At 53.7% G+C, this 18,540-nt stretch overlaps 1 protein-coding gene across 2 annotated transcripts in view; it reads right to left on the bottom strand.

Moving 5' to 3' along the window:
• LOC126579305 (protein sprouty) overlaps positions 1 to 11,482 on the bottom strand; it is a 22,226-nt gene extending 10,744 nt beyond the window's left edge. For both annotated transcript variants that reach the window (XM_050242763.1, XM_050242764.1), the window contains exon 1: positions 9,258 to 11,482. The gene's annotated coding sequence lies outside the window, so the exon portion shown is untranslated. The remainder of the gene's footprint in view (positions 1 to 9,257) is intronic.
• Between the last annotated feature and the right edge of the window lie 7,058 nt (positions 11,483 to 18,540).

Here is an 18,540-nt window from a genome sequence, read left to right as displayed (position 1 = left end):
CCACCTCGGCCTGCCGGGCCGACTGGATCTACCTGCCTGTCTATTGTCGAAATCATCATAAAGTGCCCGCGCCCGGCCTTGCCAAGATATAAAGCTCTCTCTCGAGGCTGTTGCTCGTACCTGGCCGTGGTCGATGGCGCACATCCCGGCATAAAACATAAGCACTGCGAGCACAGGTACAAGCGATCACAGGATACAAACTATGAACCCACCCGCCCGGGATCGTAGTACCTGGTGCGCGTACTGGCGCATCTCTCACACTTCATTGATCCCGGCCCGGTCCAGGGCCCCCTGCTGGCCCAATCCGAGCCACTCGAGTCCGTATGCGACACGCATTTGCTTTCAAGTGGTCCATTGTGTTTGTCCCATTGTCGCATCATTAACACTACCCTCTCGCCAAGGACCCTCTGGCTACCCTCTGCTGCTGCTGCTGCTGCTTTCTACCTTCGGCGCAAGGGATTCCTTTCGTCGGTTCTTCGTCTTCTTTTTCTTCTCGCTCAGGTGGCTCAGGGAGGGCACCAGCACACCAGGGCGGTTTGGACTCCTGGAGTGACACTTTGGAGGACCTGGGAGGGCACGCATATCCTTTCTTATCGCGCGTGCAGTTCAGCAGCTCAACCATGAAGCCACCACCACGAGCTCACCTGACGGACGGAAGAACCAAGAGGAGGAGGGGTCGTCTATGGACACTTTCGCTCACCCTCTTTCTCCCTCTCTCGCTCTCTCTCTCTCTGTCACTCGTGCAGGCCGTCGCGAAGGTTTTCTCTTGGAGGGAAACCTGTCCGATCATCAAATTAAATTAGATCTCGCGCGGCTTCTCCACCACATTCCAACCACCCCCCCCCGGAGAGCGGTGTCCCTCTCTCTCTCTCTCTCTCTTTTGCTCTCTCTCTCTCTCTCTCTAGGGCCAGCGGACCAGACCGGACTGGCAGCAGCAGCAGCAGCAAAGTGCGTGCGTGTCTCCCGCGATTAGACGGCGACGGTCTCGCTGGTCGATCTCTCGACTATTCCATGCGACTAGAGCCCGTTGATGGTGAAAAGAGGACGGCGGGGAGAGGGTCCGTCCCGTGCGTCCATCCGCCCCATTCCCGACGGGGCCGACTGGCTGGCGACAAACGACGACGACGGCGGCGATTGGCGCGTCGGTCAGGCGCGCTCGCTCGCTCGCGCACACACATGCATGTATGCCTGCACACATGAACTGGCTGGTGTGCCCTCGTCGAAAGTCCAGACCGCCAGCAAAGGTGCGTGCTGGTGGGCGAGTGAGTGAAGGGGAACAGTGGGTGAGGCCTTTAATTTGTTGTTATGTTGCTGGTTCGGCCTTCCACCCGCGGAAAGGCCGCCCGGGGGATGCGCGGGACACGGAGAAAGCCAGCCAGACCCCCGAGAGGAGAGAGAGCGAGAGAGAGAGAGAGAGAGCGAGAGATCCGCGCCACAGATCGCCGACAGTGCGTGCGTTTATAGAGCAGCAGACAGATCCCGAGACAACTACGGGATAGCAGCGCAGGTTCTCTCTCTCTCTCTCTCTCTCTCTCTCTCTCTTTGTCTCGTTCTAAGTCCAGCGAGTCTTTCCCCCGATTTTCCCGATCATCATCGTCCGTAATTACGGCCACACAAAACACATCAGATCCGAAAAGGCTGGTCGCGCCGCTGCTCTGATCCAGTGACGACGATCACATCGTCATCATCGGTCGCGATCGGTTGTAGACAACGCGAGTAACAGAAAGAGAGAGAGAGAGAGAGAGAGAGAGACAACGTTAGAGAGATGAAAAGTGAGTGAGAGATATAAAGAGGGAGGGAAAGGAGGGGTGATCGGCTAGCAAACACATACCCACAACCGACGACGACAGCGTGATCGGTGTGTGCGCACGCCAAGGGAACCGGATTTGCCAACATCCCCCCCCCCCCCCTCCCCCGCCTTCTCGATCACCACGGCACCCGCGATCTCGCTTCATGGAGCGGTGCGCGTTAAAGGGGAGCGAGAGGAGAACAGAAGCGAGGTGAGGACAGTATCCGCAGCTAAGAGACGTGCGCGGAGAGTGTGTAACAACAGAAGCTGTTGGCTGGCTGGCTGGCTGGCTGGCCACCAACCAGCTGAACCCTCCACTGAAGCTGCCGCCAGCATCGGTCATCGGTCACACATATACGCGCGCGCGCGCGCATTGTTTTGTCTCTCGGTCTACTGGAGGATCGTGCAAAGGAACGGAACGTTTTTGAATGAATACCGACCGAGATCGCGTTTATGCTGCGGTTGTGCAATGCCGAAGCAGAAGCAGCAGCAGCAACAGTTGGGGAAGCTGGTCGGTCGGTAGAGTAAACCGAAATGGAAATTTTCTTGCAGCTCTCTTGTAAAAGGGATCGAAAGGGGGGAGTGATCTTCCAAGACGTCGTCGTCGTCGTCGTCGACCAAACCCAACCGAATCTCCGCGCTGAGCCGGATGATGCTGTAGGAGCAGCAGTAACGCAGCTTCTGATCTTACGGATGCCCCCCCCCCCCCCCGCTGCTCGCTTTATCCCTTCTACACCACTCTCTTTCACGTGATCGCGTATGCCAGCGAGAGAGAGAGAGAGAGAGAGAGAGAGAGAGAGGGCGGAGAAAAGGACGCCACCATGCAGCAGAGCGAGCTGGCGAGAGCGAGAAGGAAAGGAAGACGGTGCTACTGGTGCTGCCGTGGCCTGCTACGATCATTTATGCTGCCGAGAGAAACGGGACCAATGGCTGCCAACCGGGGGATGATGATGATGATGATGGTGATGCTGGTGCTGCTGCTCTACACAACATGATGAGGCCCCGCGTGCGAGTAAACAAGGTTATCGACCTTTCGGGGTGCGCTGGGCAAGGTGGTGGGACCGGGAGCGAATCGCCCCCTTCCTCCTTCACACCCCCATGCAGCCTCCTTCAGCGTGATATCGCTTCGTCGCGTCCGTGGCCCTTTTTTGTTGTTGTTTTGGCTGCGCTCTTCTGCTCCGCTTTGAGGATGTGCTGAAGAAGTTCCGTTCCAAAAAAGCAGCCAAAAAAAAAAAAGGCAGCACAGCCAAGACCGGAAGCGCCTGGTCTTCTACCTGGTGCATTTTGTTTTGGCGATTCGCGTGGAAAGCAATCGGATTCCCACGGGGTGACACCCGTGTTTCCGGTCCTTCCGAACGTCTATATTCCCACGCCAGAGCGAAGGCTACTAGATCGAACGCAAAAGAAGAAGAGAGAGAAAGAGAAAAGAGAACACACTAAAGGACTAACCAGATGGTGACTATGGCGACGCCGAAGAAGATCGAAGGATGCACGCTTTCTCCCACGCATACGGTACGCCGCGACCGGAAGTCGACACGGTAGGATGGCGGAAAGGATATTGGGAAGAGGCGAGGGTCAGGACACGGAGCACGCTCTTCGAGGAAGGTTTCCATCCGCTACCAGAGTAAGAGTCTTTCGTTCGGTCTCGTCCTTTCTAGCCGCCGCTTCCCCATTCTCCTCGTGTCCTTGAGCAACGCGAAAAAGGAGTTCATAAGAGCGAGAGCGAGAGAGAGAGAGAGAGAGAGAGAGAGAGAGAGAGAGAGAGAAGACGAGTAGCAGCTGGCCTTTTGCCAGCCAACCAACCACTCTCTCCGCGACCGCTCTACAACGCTCTACGCGTTCATTCAGAGACGAAAAAGGACGAAAGCGAGCGAGACCACTAGCACACCAGCGGTCCTTACGGTGCATCCGGTAACGCCTTCTCGCCGCCGCCGATGATGGTGACCGTGAAATGCATGCATGAGAAACGCACACAGTCGGCATCGGTCTCGTCGGTTGGCCATCAAATTGAATGGAAACCCAAAATACACAACCGGATGCGAGACGAGTGGGAAACCGGATGATTTTGCCCATTTTTTTTTCTTCTTTTCTTTTCGTGTTTCTCGGTCGCTTTTCTCCACTCTCACTCTGCTCACACCGCTGGAAGAGCTGGAAGGATGCGCTCACCACACCATCATCAGCACCGGCTGTCTCACCTATTGGCGTTCTCTTTCGAGCTCGGAGCAGCGACCACACGCCATATCCTCTTCCGCTCCACCGCAGGGATCGTATTTCATCAATCGTCCTTGCTCCCTTGGCTGCTGGCTTGTTGGCGCACCTGCGCAAACGCGACGGAAGAGACGTTCGCTTCGCTTACTCACAAGCTCGCACTTCGCCCCATAGCCTGCTATCATCGCATCGTTTCACTCACTCGCAAGGTCTCTCTCGTATGACCGTTTTTTGCGCTTCTCAGCGCTCGCAGCAGCAAATCGATGATGCTGTGCTTCAGATCACTGCTCGTGGAACGTGAAAACACCGTCGGTAGTTTGTGGGTGATTCGTCGGCGAAACGCGTAGTGTGGCCGCACATTTCGTCCGCAGATGGCGATGCAATCGGCACCGGGGACACGAAAACACCTGGAAAACAACCCGAAAACCCCAAACACTCGAGCAACGGCAACGGAAAACAGGCAAACGAACACAGCAAACTGTGTGGCAAAAAAAAAAAAAAAAAAAAGGTGCGAGATCGAAGTGTCCGCGATGGAATGTGTCCGAAAAATCGGCGGAAAATAAACAAACAAACGGCGGCGCACCTCAATCCACGCGCACGCACACAAGCATGTGTACGAGCGCGCGACAACAGCGTGCCTCCTGCGATCGTCGGACTTAAAACACGGAGAGGGCTGCTGCTGCTAACTGGCTGCTCGGAGCGAGATGATTCTTGCTGGCCAGAAGGCACTCCGATCCTCGTTTGGTCCGAACCGTTTGCAACGAAAATAAACAAATCAATTACAAACATGGCCAACGAAGGCAGTGGTGGTGCTGGTGGTGGCCGAGAGTGCTGCTGCTGCTGCGTGTGCTACGAGATTCGAGCGGAGCGAATTCGCGCAGGAGTGTGATTTTATTTTTAAACTCCCCCGGCAGCAGCGCCCGCCACCACCACGACACGACACGAGGACGGGACTTTCAGCCAAAAGGCAGTGCAGTGTGTTGGTGGAATTGCTTGCTGGCTGGCTGGCTGGCTGGCCAACCAACCCAACAATCAAGACAACTCGGCAACGATACCAGAGAACCAACCACGGAGGAGAGCATGCGTTTTCCCGTTCATCGGGCACGGCGCGGCGACCATTTGGTGGTCGAAGTCGAATGAAATCCGAGTCCACACCGAACGGGGAAAAACGCTGGAAATCTGTGCCGCCACCCCGGCGCTGCTAGTGGTGGTGTTAATCAAACAATGGAGCTGGAGGACCAGCAAGCGAGTGCCCCGGAGAATTGCGAAACATGCCAACCGGGGGGACTGGATGGTGTCTGTGTGTGTGCGTGTGTTTGTCCACCACCACCGCTCCGGTGCTGCGCGGCCGGATGCTCGTTCGTTCAACTTTTACGGTGATATTTCTGCAGCGGTGGACACAAAAGTGCAGAAATCGGCGACTCGCGCGCGCGCGCGTTCGCGCGACCGTGACGACAACTCGCTCACTGGTTGGTTTCGCTTGCGCTTCCTATCGCAGCACGCTGCTATACAACCGAGCCCTTAGCCCCGGTTGACCCCGGTGCGTGTACTCGTCACCATCACCCCTCAGCCCGCGGCGTTTCCTGCGTCTTCACTCCCGGCGACGAAAACCGCGAACAAGATCAATGGGAAGACAATCCATCGATCGAAACCTCTTCTCCTGGCGAGGGGGGGGGGGGTTGTCGTTACGAAACGCGGTGCACATATTGCAGGTGAAACAAGTAGGCGATGCTGTTCCGGATGTGCTGGAGACGAAAATAATGTTTCCCTTATGCACAAACAGATCGTAGCAGTAGCCCTTAACACGATTGCGATTAAAACACAGCGAATGCGGCTTACCGGTTGGTTTACGGACGACAACGACGAAATCACGGAGCAGACCACAGCGCTAAGATATGGCAATGAATATGGATTTCTTCGAGATGTGTTTCCATAATCACAGCAAGGCCACCTTGACCTTATAATACGCGCTTCTCTTCACTTTACCGTGCCGTGCCCCGGTGGTGACGTTGTATATTGTACATTTATATGGAAGAACACTAAGAATGTAGGCTGGCTGGCTGGCAGGCTGCCTACTCGGTCGAATACGGAGGGCCCAACCGAAGCAGCGTCGAACAAAGAACCATTAGAACGCCCCCGAGGCTGCTGCTGCTGCGGTCGCTAATGAATGCCATATGATTCTCGAGCGGATCTCCCTTGGCAAAGGAAGGCGCAAGTGGCGGTGAACGAGGTAACAGCGCAAGCAAGCGAGCGAGCGAGCGAGCGAGCGAAAGACCCCTGGCTGGGCACGGCGGAACCGGTTAAATGGAACACACAGGCACACTCACAATCAACCACAGTGTAGAGGACGGACTGGTAAGAAAAGGAGCCCTGGAGACAAGGCAAAGGGGGGGGGGGGGGGGGCGATGGTTTACGATCGCGACTTCCATTGACACCGTTACAACCGCCAAGTCGAACACGCGGCAGCAGCAGCAGCCGGAGCAGAGCAGTAGTTGATATGCGCGAGACCGCAAACCAACCCCACAAGTGGCAGAAAAAAAAAAGTGGAAGCCCTTGAGGAAGCCCCCCCTCCCCCCCCGCCCGGTTTGACCCCCACCGCATGCTTCTCCCTCCAGGCGTGACACAGCCAGCGAGTATGTAATCACCATTCGACGACCAGCGACAATCGTTCGCTTCCGCTGTCGATTGATAATCATGAATCAACTCCCATTGGAAGCGCGTGTGTCTGTATGCTACCTCCTCTCGCCACTCCCCTCCCCCCCCCCCCCCCCTCTCCGAACAACCTCAACCGATCACAGTTTTTTTTTCTCGGTTTTTTTTCCCGCTTCATTCCTCCACATTTCAATAGCATAAACTGCGGATGTCGATTATGATCATTTCCGCTCGATACCACCACCGGCACCCCCTACACCCCCGCCGCCAGCAGCAGCATCCAGCAACCGTCACTTTTTGAAACACGAACTAACGCGAGCTGTCAATGGGAGATTGACAATCTCTCTGACACAGTGTCCAGTCATCCGAGCAACTGTCGGATTTCTCTGTTTCGTAAAGTCCACAGGGCGGAAGGAACACCTTCATAGTAGCCTACGCCAGCGCCGCGCGAGATATCATCATTGGCTGCAGCGGTCCGCGGAGCGGATTGTGACAAAGAAGGTCTCTGTGAGGGAGTATGCGTGTGGCACGCTAGCTACCGGGACCAGGTGTTTGCTTGCCGTCGCCGCCGCCACCGTCACATCGTGTTCGAAGAACTGGGAACGAGCGGGCGGGGAGAACGCCCAGTCGGTAAGCGCTTGACAAACAAAGCACCGAGGGGGGGGGGGGGGGCGCATATATGCGCTGCCATGAATTGGTTTGCGTCTCTCGTTTACGATCGAGAGAGAGAGAGCGAGACAAGCGTGAGCTGCCGCTCGATTAAACTTCCATCGATCATACCTGGGAACCAGCGGTCGCGTTCTCGGATTTTGCACGATCGCGATCCGCGCACACACAAATCCGCGCGGACGTGTGTCGAGGGAGGAATGTATTCGAGGCCATTCTAATCAACACAGAGCGTGTGCCAGCGCACCGTCAGAGTTGGGACAAAACTAGCATAATACCATCTCTCCCCCTCGCCACCATCGTACCCCTTTCCACCCGTGCTGCTTCGTCGACGACATGAATGGAGCAGCCACCGCGCATACAACGAGAGAGAGAGAGAGCGGAGTTGCGGAGGAATGTGATCGTCAACTGTGGGGTGCGGGCCAATTGTACTCCACACCACCACCGTCCTTGATGTTGTTGTTGTTGTGTGCGCGGCCGCGCAACGCGTCGATGGCGAGCGAAGAGCGAACTCGAGTGATGGTGACAGCTGCTGCTGCTGCTGCTGCTGCTGCTGCTGGCTTGCTAGTGATGCTGGCGGTGATGCCATGGTGATGGTGCCGCCTCCTATTCCTGCGAGCGTGCGGTAGATGACATTTTTCATTCATAAAAGAATTCGAATTCGCATCCCCCCCCGCCCCCCCCCCCCCTCATCAGCTACAATCGATTGTCTCGATCGATCGAGGGTTGCACAAGCAACAAAACGGAGAGACAACCAGACATGATGATCGCTTCGTGCCTCTGTGTGGCTGTGTGCGTGGGTATGTAGCATGTAAATTGGGAACATCCCGATCCCGATCCCGATCAATAATCGATGCTTGGATCCTCTGTTTTCAGATATCGTCCACAATTTCGAGAAAGGGAGACGGCAACACTGGAACGAGAATGCTTGTGCGTGTATCAATTTCACTCCGCCCCACCCCTGCTGCTGCTCGCATCCGCGACCGGAAGTGACAACTTCCGGTTGTTTGCGAGCACGAGCGGGAACATCGCGCGCCCCTTTCACAAGCAAGCAAACACGCCGGTACAGATGTGTGCGTGCGCCCTCCCCCCCCCCCGGTGGTGTTGTCTCAATGGGAAACTCCAAGAGAAAAAGGGGTTTAGGCAGAAGAAGGAGCGGGAGGAGGCAGCACAATCAGCCAGCTACGCGGACGCATTAAAAGCGACCAAAAAGAGAAGCAAACGTCGTGGCGGGAGGGGGAAACCATCAATTGAAACTGATTACAGCAACGATCACACTACCACAGTACACGATGAAGCGAGAACGCATGGAAGAGCGATAGAGGGAGAAGTAAAGGTGAGAAAGAGGGAAGAAAGATCGCCGTTAGACCGCTTATCAGCTTCCACACATCACCGTTGCCGCGGCCACACCCGCGGACCCTCTACCGGCCGGGTGGAGCCCTGAGGCCCCCGCGCGGTTATCGGTGTCGCGCGATGTACGACGCGCGTCTTGTGTTTGTGTCGCTGCCCTGCACACATACACAAGCGTGCATGCACACGCACAGACGCGAGGCGTACGCGGTGGTATCGCGCGGTTGTGGTGCGGGCTGCACCGAAAGGAAGCCCAAGCGGCGGGCTATGGGACCGGAAGTTGGAACACGGACCGTGTTCCTCCTCCCCTTTTTGGTGGAGGCTCGATGAGGGGGGGGGGGGGCTCGAGAATGTGATAAGCGGAAACACGTGCACCACACCAGGACGGTGGCGGCAGCATGGTGACACGCACTGGATGTGCTGCTGTCTCTGGAGATAGGACGATTGCTGCGTTAAGAGTGTTGCAACTCTCTCTCTCTCTCTCTCTACTCGGCAGTCGCGAACTGGGTCGTGCTCGCGATCATAGGAAGCGTGTTTTACGTTTGTAGTTTTCCTGGAATGTTGAAACGGGTACGACAGAGACGACACTTACATAATGAATAAGCAATTAAAGACGGTGTGTCGCGTTGGTTCGCCGTCGGACGTGCTGACGATTCCCGTTCGCCTTGTCTCGTGGTGTCTGTCGTCGAGGCGGAAGCGGACCACCGACCAACCACCACCAGCGCACTGCCTTTGATTGTCGACTTCCGCTTTCGTTGCTACTGACAGACACACGCCAGACGCCAGATGTTTCGTAGCTGGCTCTCGTTTGTTGCGGCTTCGTACACAATTCATACAGAAAACACTACTCGCATACTTGCAGGCACAGGCACAGGCTCGCGCCCCCCAAAGGACATACACAGGACACCACAGGTGGGCGGGGGGGGGGGGGGGGGGGGAGGATGATTTCTCACGGTAACTTGTGCCGCTTTTTTTTTGCTCACTTTCTTTGCTCTTTTTTCGCTTTTCTTTTCACGCGTCAAACGAACACTGAACGGAAAGACGCGTGTCGTCTTAACATCACCGCTCTCTCTCTCTCTCTCTCTCTCTCTCTCTCTCTCTCTCTCTCTCTCTCTCTCTCTCTCCAAGGAAGGAACTATAATTTCGACGCCGATCCTCGCGCCTCGCCTAATCTAATCACCACGGAGACCGGACCGGAGGACGGATGGGCACACATGCACACGTACGCAGCCACTTGCTGCTGCTGCTGCTGCTGCTGTTAGCCCGATTTCGAAAAACAAAAATGCAAGAACAGCAGGCCTCGGAGCAGCACACAAACCACACCACAACAGTGCGCCAACGGCCAACTTTGCTTTTGTTTCTCTCTTCCTACGACACTATTGCACCTTTTGGGTCGTTTTCACGCTTTTCAGGCTACTGCGGTTGCTGGCGCTGCTCCACCGGTAACCTTCATCATGCTCCATCGTCGTCGTCGTCGTCGTCGTTGTTGTCGCTGGTGCTGGAGCACTACCAGCCTCGGTGCGGCCGTTTTGCTTTCGCTTTTCGCTCGAACCCCGCACACTTTCTTAAGAACTTTTCTTTGCTTCATCAACAGCAACATCAACGAAACACACTGCACCACACCACTGCATCATCATCACTCTCAGCAACGTTGCTTCAACTCGATGGCCCCCCCTGTGCCCCCTGTACTTCACTCACGATCGCACGATCGCAGACACTGGTGCTGTTGCTGCTGGGTGATGGTGGTAGCGCATGGAAAGCGCGAAACTGCCGCCGGATGCACCGTGCCACTTGCTTTCACCGCGTGGAAAGTTGACAAAACACACCCGGGGAGGGACACTCCTACCGCTGCCTACCCTTCTCCTTGGGTACGGACAGCTACACACAATGCTTTACGGCTTGCCTGAACAAGCTGTGTGCCTGCTGCGCACATACACTTACGGACACATGGGACACATACACTCGGGCTGAGCGGGCTTCAACACACAGCCGAACCACACCACACAAGTGCACAATGCAGGACCGACCGAACGAACGAACGAACGAACGAACGAACGAACTTCCGGTTTCTTCCTTTGGGCCTCCTCCTCAGCTCTTTACCGCGCCCACCTCTGCACACAGAACAACGCACAAGACACACAGATAGCTGAGCGAGCGAGCGAGCGAGAGACACACGTGTACGGTGACGGTGGCCAATGATCAATCGTGCACCCTCAGCAGAGCAAGACACCCTCACGAGCGCGCGCGCGCGCGCCCACGTGTATGTGTGCGCGTTAGTGTGGATGGTGTTCGCGAGAAATAACTCGTGGCCTGAATGACTCCACCGTCGTTGCTCTGGGTGGGATGCTGTCGAGATGCACGCCTACTGGCTCTGCTGCGCGAAGTTACGTGCCAACAACGCGGTGGGCGCCTGCTGCCTGCCCTCTCGCGTGAAGTGATCTTTTCCGTCGCGCGCACGCCTCGCAACACACACAGACACACAAACACACGCACGATGCTTGCCACACACAGTTGCCGTTGCCGTTGCCTTGGGCCACACACTTTACAGCACTGTTTCAGCGTCCTGCTGCTGCTGCTGCCCGGAACAACACCAGAGAAAACGCGCGAGGCCTACTTCACGAGCCTACTGCGTGCCACGCGGGGTAACGTGGATTGAGGTGATGGTGATGAGGAGTCACCAGGTCCGTGGTTTCCCTCTGATTTGCCTCTGATGGCGGTCGCCGTGATTCGCCGTCACCGTTGGATGCCGCGCGAGAGACGCACCGAAATCAGCACCGTCGTCGTTCCTCAACGGTTTCTCGGAAAATAATAATGGCGCCTGGCCGTGCTGGCTGAATGTATGAATGGCCGAGATGAGTTCCCGAGGCGCGCATGTGGTGGTGAGAGCCGTGTATCTTTGCGCGTGTGTACGTGTGGTGCGGTGTGGGTCCCAGTGGGCAGAATTGAGCACCCATTTCGGCGTTGCCGATCATTGGCCTGATAATTTGCATAGTTAGTTGGTTATTTGTGAAATATATGCTTCGAAAAACGAATAAATAGCAAGAAAAGATCACATTGTACGATGCAAATGACGTATCAAGCTTAAATGTTCGCATGAATTTCGCCTCATGCGAGGTACAGATCAATCTAAGCATACTTGGATTACGGGGAGACTGTTAGTGTCATAACATGGAACAATAAAGAGCAACGAGGTCTAACTTTACTTAGTTAGAATGTATCGTTGCCCTTCGGTCTCCAATCGATCACTGGCCTATTGTGGACCGTACCCGTTATACACCGGAGACCAAACGAAGCTCGAATGGTGACCGAATTTCCCACTCAAACAGGCGCTACTTTGCTTGCTGGGACCGTGCCGAAGCCGAAACCGAGCTGTATGGGTGAGCGCCAATTTCCGTGCGCCCGTGGTGTGCGTGTGGTCTCCACCGAGTGACGAGATGGTGTGCGTGCGTGCACGATTGAATGAGCACCAGCAGCGAATGAGTGGCCGTTTTTATGAATGAAACCACACGGTGTGTAATGAATGGCTCGGCGCGTGTAATGAATGGAAACGGCGGTGGCGGGCGCGCGCAAAACAGGAAAAAAGGAAACAAAAACCTCCTCACCTCGGCGGCAACGACGACGACGACGACGATCAAGCCAAGCGGCTGCCGTTGTTCGTGGCGGATTTTTTTTCTTAATTTTTTTCTTGTTCATGGTACACAATGCCATCGTTGGCCGTTCGGCCTCCCACAAATATCTGATTCGGTTTCGCTTCCTCTGACTGCTGTGCGATCTTCTTCGGAGCGTCTAGGATTGTAATCTTTATCTCGCGCGCTGCTGGATCAATTCCAACGTCGCAAAAGTGTACTCTTTTGGGCTTTAACCGTGCAGTACCATCAGGAGCAGATATTAGTAGATGTTGAGGGGTTAAAAAAATGTTTAAAAAGCTCTCTGTGTTGGCTTTAATCCATCGTTGCGATTCATTGATGCGATACCGTTGCGTTGAGCGCCGTACACCCGCTCTATCCATCTCCACCCCCATCATCACTCCTCCACAACGAACCCTTTCTCACAAGACAGAGCAGTATGCGCGAGCAGCGTGTGAAAAGAGAGCGCGTGTGCTGATGATGGACGGCCGCACGGTGTTCCGTCACCGTTTTGGAAGCCATTATCGCTTTCGAGGTTTTCGGTGGGGCAAACCGCATTGGAAGAGGGGGATTCCAGCTGCTGCTGCTTCTGCGACGGAGCACCACGTCGGAACCAACTTTCAATGAAAGTGAAACCAATCCGTTCAGTCGCATGGCTATTGGTTGCAAATCCACAGAGAACTCGGGTGTAACATTTATTTAAATAAATCGTAGTAAGCCGATGCATCCAAGCTGTCCGCCCCTTTTTTTTCTCCGGAAACGAACACTCCTTAGGATCAGTATCTCAGTTTTTTTTTATTAAACCAAATGAGGTTGGGCAAGTATTTGTATTCAAAAGCATGGCCATTATAAAATAAAAACTATTTTAACGTCCTTCTAATGATGTGAACAACCCTGCTGTGAGCAAACTGTTTCAGGGACCAACCAGCGGCATAGCCTGCTAGGAAAACCTCGTTGTAATTGTACCTGTTTTGCAGCACCAGCAGGATACACCTTGGTCTGGTCCGGTCCGCAGTGAGTGCCGGTGGCCTAACTGTACCGGAATCTGGCAATTGCCATATGGCCGTCCACAGTCCGCATTGCAATTCATGCCCGCACCACGATGGAGCACGATGGGGACGCAATTTTTCAATTGAAGCTCATATGGTCCGCGATCAAATGATCCCCGCCTTTCCGCCTCTTTCGCCTCATCTTGGTTCAACACGGTTTATTTCGAGGGGATCCATATGGTGAGGTGCGTAGCCAGCAAACTGTGTCGGTTTAGAGCGCAGTGTCACCAACCGTTACCGTACGTAATCCGAGTAGTGACGAGTGCAGCAAGGAAGCTGGATTGGAAACATCCTGGTATTTCCCTATATTCTGGCTAAATCTCAGAGCAGAGCATCGCCTTGGCATGTATAAAGATACGACTTGAAGATATTGCACACCGTTTATGCGATTCTGTTGCAACATTCGACTGTAATCAAGGTTCAAGCCGAATCAGGTGAAGCAAAGGGCATCGTTTCTGGTCCAGTCTACTAGGTAAGAAAGTGACCGGAAGTGCCCGAGGTCCGTCCATCGGTCCATCCGCGTGAGATGGTAGCCCGACTTTGCAGAATAATTACGGTCTCACAGGAAACCACCGAAAGCGGACTGAAGGAACGCTGCCGCTTCTCCTTCCAGCCACCAATTCCCTCGCCGATCGCAATCACGCTCAGGACGCGCGCGGTGCAGCAAAGGCGAATGATTTATGTTGCTGATCACTAGCCAACACCTTCCAGGGGTAGCAGCAGTAGTAGGGGAACTGGTGCGGTGCAGTGCGATCTGGAATTGCTACCTGTCGTACCTTCGTCCTTCGTCGGCTCCTTCCATCGGCCGCAGGATGGCCGGTTCGGGGCCGGCCGAGATGATCGAGGACCGGATGCAACGGGTGCAACGAGGTCAGGCAACCGGGGGAAAACCGGGGCTGGTAGGGAACATCGGAGAACCCGGGGGTACGATGAGATAGATCTGCAACATTAATCTTTCCGTTCTGTGCCTCTCTCGCCACTGGCCACAGTGTTACGCACGTCACGCACGCAGTGGTGTGCCGCTTCCTTGCCGCTTGGAACGTTTCCGCTCCGAAACCTGTTCCAAGCCGATCGCCGAAGATTGCGCGCGCGCGCGCGGGCCCGAGCGATCGCGCCCATCTTGTGCAGCTCCTTCTCTTGCGCAAGCAGTGCGGCGATGATGCGTTGGTTGGTTTTTCATTCATAAAATCAAACACCGGTATCGGAATCGGACGCTATTTTCTTTGTTTTTTATTAAATAAAGATTGGTGCTTTAAAGTCGCTGGAATAAAATGTAGTATCTTCTGTCAAATAGTATTCGAAGCGTCATCTAGCAACAAACAAAGTAACCTGGGTGATGGTGATGTTTCAAGACGCAGCCATTACAACACTACCAGTAGCAACCGTAGACTACTCGATTACTAGTCTACGGAATTTACTTCCGAGAGTCGTATAAAGGTCCTGTGTCTCCTGTACTCTGGATCGATTTTGTTTATCAAACCGAGATATCACGAGGACTTACAAGGACACAGCACCGAGAACTTTCAATAACAACTGCGTAGTGTGGCCTTTACTTATCGGTCAACACGTTTGTTGGCCACATTTTGGACTGTGGGCCTAACCTTGGAATCCGGCCGGCCGGAGCAACCACGACAGCAGCCTTTTGAGTGTCACAAACTTCCGACAAAACTCCGGGTTCACCCGGACAGCTCTACCCTGTCAGAACTGCCGCTATCCTCTCTGCCTTGGTGTTCCGTGTCCGTCACGGATCGTCGGTGTTCAGAAACCCCGCGGGGAGCGTTCTGCCCGTGCGTGTTTCTGGTGGCATGTGGGATCCAGATGTTTGGTACGTTCGCCAGAATGGTCGGGAAAGCAACGGTCGAGAGACCTCATCGTCGTCGTCGGGACGACGTAGGAAACGTCATCTTTCCAAATGATGTGCTGGCGTGCGGCGTAAAGCCGTTAATTCCACATTGTCGCCATTGCTTTGCCGCTGTTGCTGCTGCTGCTGCTGCTGCTAGTCGGTTAGGAATCCGGAACACAAGATCACCAGATGATGACGCCTCGCCCTGTTTCGAGTGCCGACCGGATTGTGTCATAACCTCTCCCTCTCTCTTTTTCGCTCTCTCTTGCTTTCGCCAAGAACCAATGTGTGTCCTCGCAGAAGCATTTTTTATACTCCTGGTCAGGTCAGCCTCGCTAAATGCAATAGGACGTGCAATTCGACCACCGACATTGTGCCTTAAAAGTGGCCAACCGGGGGCGACCGGAACCGTTTCCCATACCCATTTTCGCTCACCCATTTTCGGCGACGCGGACACTAGATTGTTGCCAGTAGCGCATTCGGTATCCGGTTGGCCTGGATCGTTTGATGGATGGATGGATGGATGGACTTTCGATTCGATTCTCAATGGTCCCCAGGAGGGAGCAGGAGGAAAAACGGCATCCGTGGAACAATGCAAATTCTTTCACGTAGCTGGCCAAACACAATCGACCACACAACGATGCCGCGACCCACCCTTCGGTATGTATGACGCACATCCGCCGCTCCGATTCCATGGCGTGCGCATGGAGTGACCAAGAAAGTAGAAAACTGAACGTCACGATATCATGCAGCCGTGGTTGGTGCAGCAGCCCTTAGATTCGCTGTGCCTGTGCTGGGCCACCACCAACGCCACACCGCGCAAAACTTATAACGCAACATGGCGCCCGCGGATCGGACTGGATCCGTTTCCTTCTCAGCAGTCAATCAGCAGGAGAGAACTGACACCGCACCAGAGCACCACCGGATGGCCTCTTTCGGGGATGAACGGGAGAGAGAGAGAGAGAGAGAGAGAGAGGTCGAAGGAAAGGGGAAGTGAGGACGGTGACCGGCACAAACCATCACGTCATTGTCACAACGAAGCATAATGAGGATGTACTTCGTTTACGGCCGCTGCTGCTGCTGCTGCTGACCGCGGGGGCCTGCCTGCCCGCCTAGACCTCCCTTCCCTTTCCCTCCTGGCCAGCCCGTTCGACGTGGCTCGCATGGCCAATATCTGTGTGGCGATTTCTAATGCTGCAGCCATGCAATGTTACCAGCGCGGGAATCGCGACCGTTTGACCGTCACTTTGGCCAGTGTCCCCCTCCCGGTTCCGCGTGCGCTTTGCGTTGCTGCAAACGGAGCTGCTAGTGGAAATGATTGATTTATCACTTTACGAATTTACCCTAATTTCGCGGCAACCGCGACCGGGCGGTTGGCGCTTGGCACCCTTTCCTGGTCGCGGTTCGCAAAGCGCGCAGTGTGTCGTGTGTACGTGGTGCGGACCCGGAGGTAATGCGGAATGTGCAAGGAGAACAGTGTGGATAACGGTCATCTAGTAACTGCCTATCTGCGAGGAATGCTTTCTGCAGGAGCTAGAGCAGCAGCAGCAGCAGCAGCATCGTTTTGGTAGTTGGTGACGTCGGTGCTGATTCTCAAGGATGGAATCACTTTATCTGTCGTTCAGATTCGAAGAGGAAGAAACAATAAGAATCAACAGTAAGACATTGTATGATATCGAAAGCAATTGGAATTGCTTTTCTGGAGTATCTAAATGCAGAAAAGTAAAGACCAGAGAAGCGAAAACGCAGAGCACTATAGACCAACGAAGCCAAGGAACAAAACAAAATACAATGCTCAAGAATCGGGATACGTTTAACGATCTAAAACATCTATGATTGAATTTGAAAACAAATTAAAATCATCTAGCACTAGAAGGAAATGTAGTAGCAAAATGTAAATGCAAGGATTGTAACATAAAAAATTAAATAAATTAAACAGTATTTTGCAATAGAAATGATACCAAAAACTAAGCAACCATGATGAAGTACACATAATGCGCATGGGCTCTTGGATTGAACCGTCATCTAGGGTTGGTAGACTGTCGATGTACTGGTTAGTATGGCTTTTTTTTTCTTTAGTTGGTATCTTACGGACGGAGCCGTATATATTAGAAGGATAGAGGAAGATAGAGTACAATCAGTAGAGGGAACAGGCATTTCCTCCTGGGTTAGTAACGCTTTCCTCAAACCGTAATTTCAATATTCCTATCAGTTCGTCATTTCCATCAATAATGCCTGTTAGTTACTTAAAAGCAATAAAAAAGGTACAAAGGATAAACATACGGCTCGTCCGTCCTTATATATGTTAAAAAAAGGTACAACAAAATTATAGAGTTTCTTTAGGAAAGGAAGAAGAATGAGCAGAAGAATCGAAATAATAGAATTGCCGAGAAGCCTATTCTCTAGATTTCTACCCTCTAAAACATAGATCTTTTAGAGATGGTCACTCATCACAGTATCCTTGTAATTTGTAAGCATTCCCCCTTACAATTCTTTTATGCTTGTTTAGCTGGCTGTTGTTTTGTTTTTGAAGGAAAATGGACATAATTGTTTTTTTTTTCTTTTGTCATAGGCGATAAACATTCCGTTTTATTTATGCATCGAACCTACTCCATCATTTCCTGTTTTTCGACCTAAACTTGGTAGCAAACAATCAAATCGCAGCGGTCTCCGTCCAACAAGGTTGCTCGCGCAGCGATAAACAAAACCGGCACCCCACGCACTTTAATAGGAAGCGCATTCCAAACGGCGAGGCTTCCGAAACGGCCGGGATGTCGAAACACCAGTACAGTTTCGACCTCGCAACGTTGTTGTCACCGTTGTTTGCCAATATCCGGCCCAACCGGTGTGCACTTAACTGTATGCGGAAAGCAAAACAGTAAAACACTATCGCGGATCGGAAAGCGATCCGCGACCGATCGAACCACACTCCGGTCTCACATCCGGTCACGTGGTGCCAACGATGTATGACAATCGGCATGGCGATTGCGATTACGAGGCGTCGCGCACCCATTTGTGCTCTATGTGCGATTTCTTCTTCATTTTCCGCTTCCGCGTTTATTCTTGCGACCCGCGGTAGATAACGAGCCAAGCAAAATCGGCTAGACTGATTGGCGCTGCCCCGGGGACCTTGTGTGGCCGATCCGATGCGAAACCCTTCTCGGCCGATCGATCGATCGTCTCCTAACGGCATTTATCGCGGGGAAACGCGCTGGTTCATCATATCTCAACTCCATATATCGCCGCAGTGATTGCTGCACCGCAGTCTCGCTTGTTTCCTCCACATTATTATATCTCGAGAGCTCGATTATCTCGTGAAGGAAGTGACGGCGAGTGTGGTGTGGTTGGAGTGGCTGG

Source organism: Anopheles aquasalis, chromosome 3 (assembly GCF_943734665.1).
Source record: "Anopheles aquasalis chromosome 3, idAnoAquaMG_Q_19, whole genome shotgun sequence".
NCBI lineage: Eukaryota > Metazoa > Arthropoda > Insecta > Diptera > Culicidae > Anopheles > Anopheles aquasalis.
The sequence above is the reverse complement of the archived record's forward strand: the minus strand, read 5'-3'. Positions and strand labels throughout refer to the sequence as shown.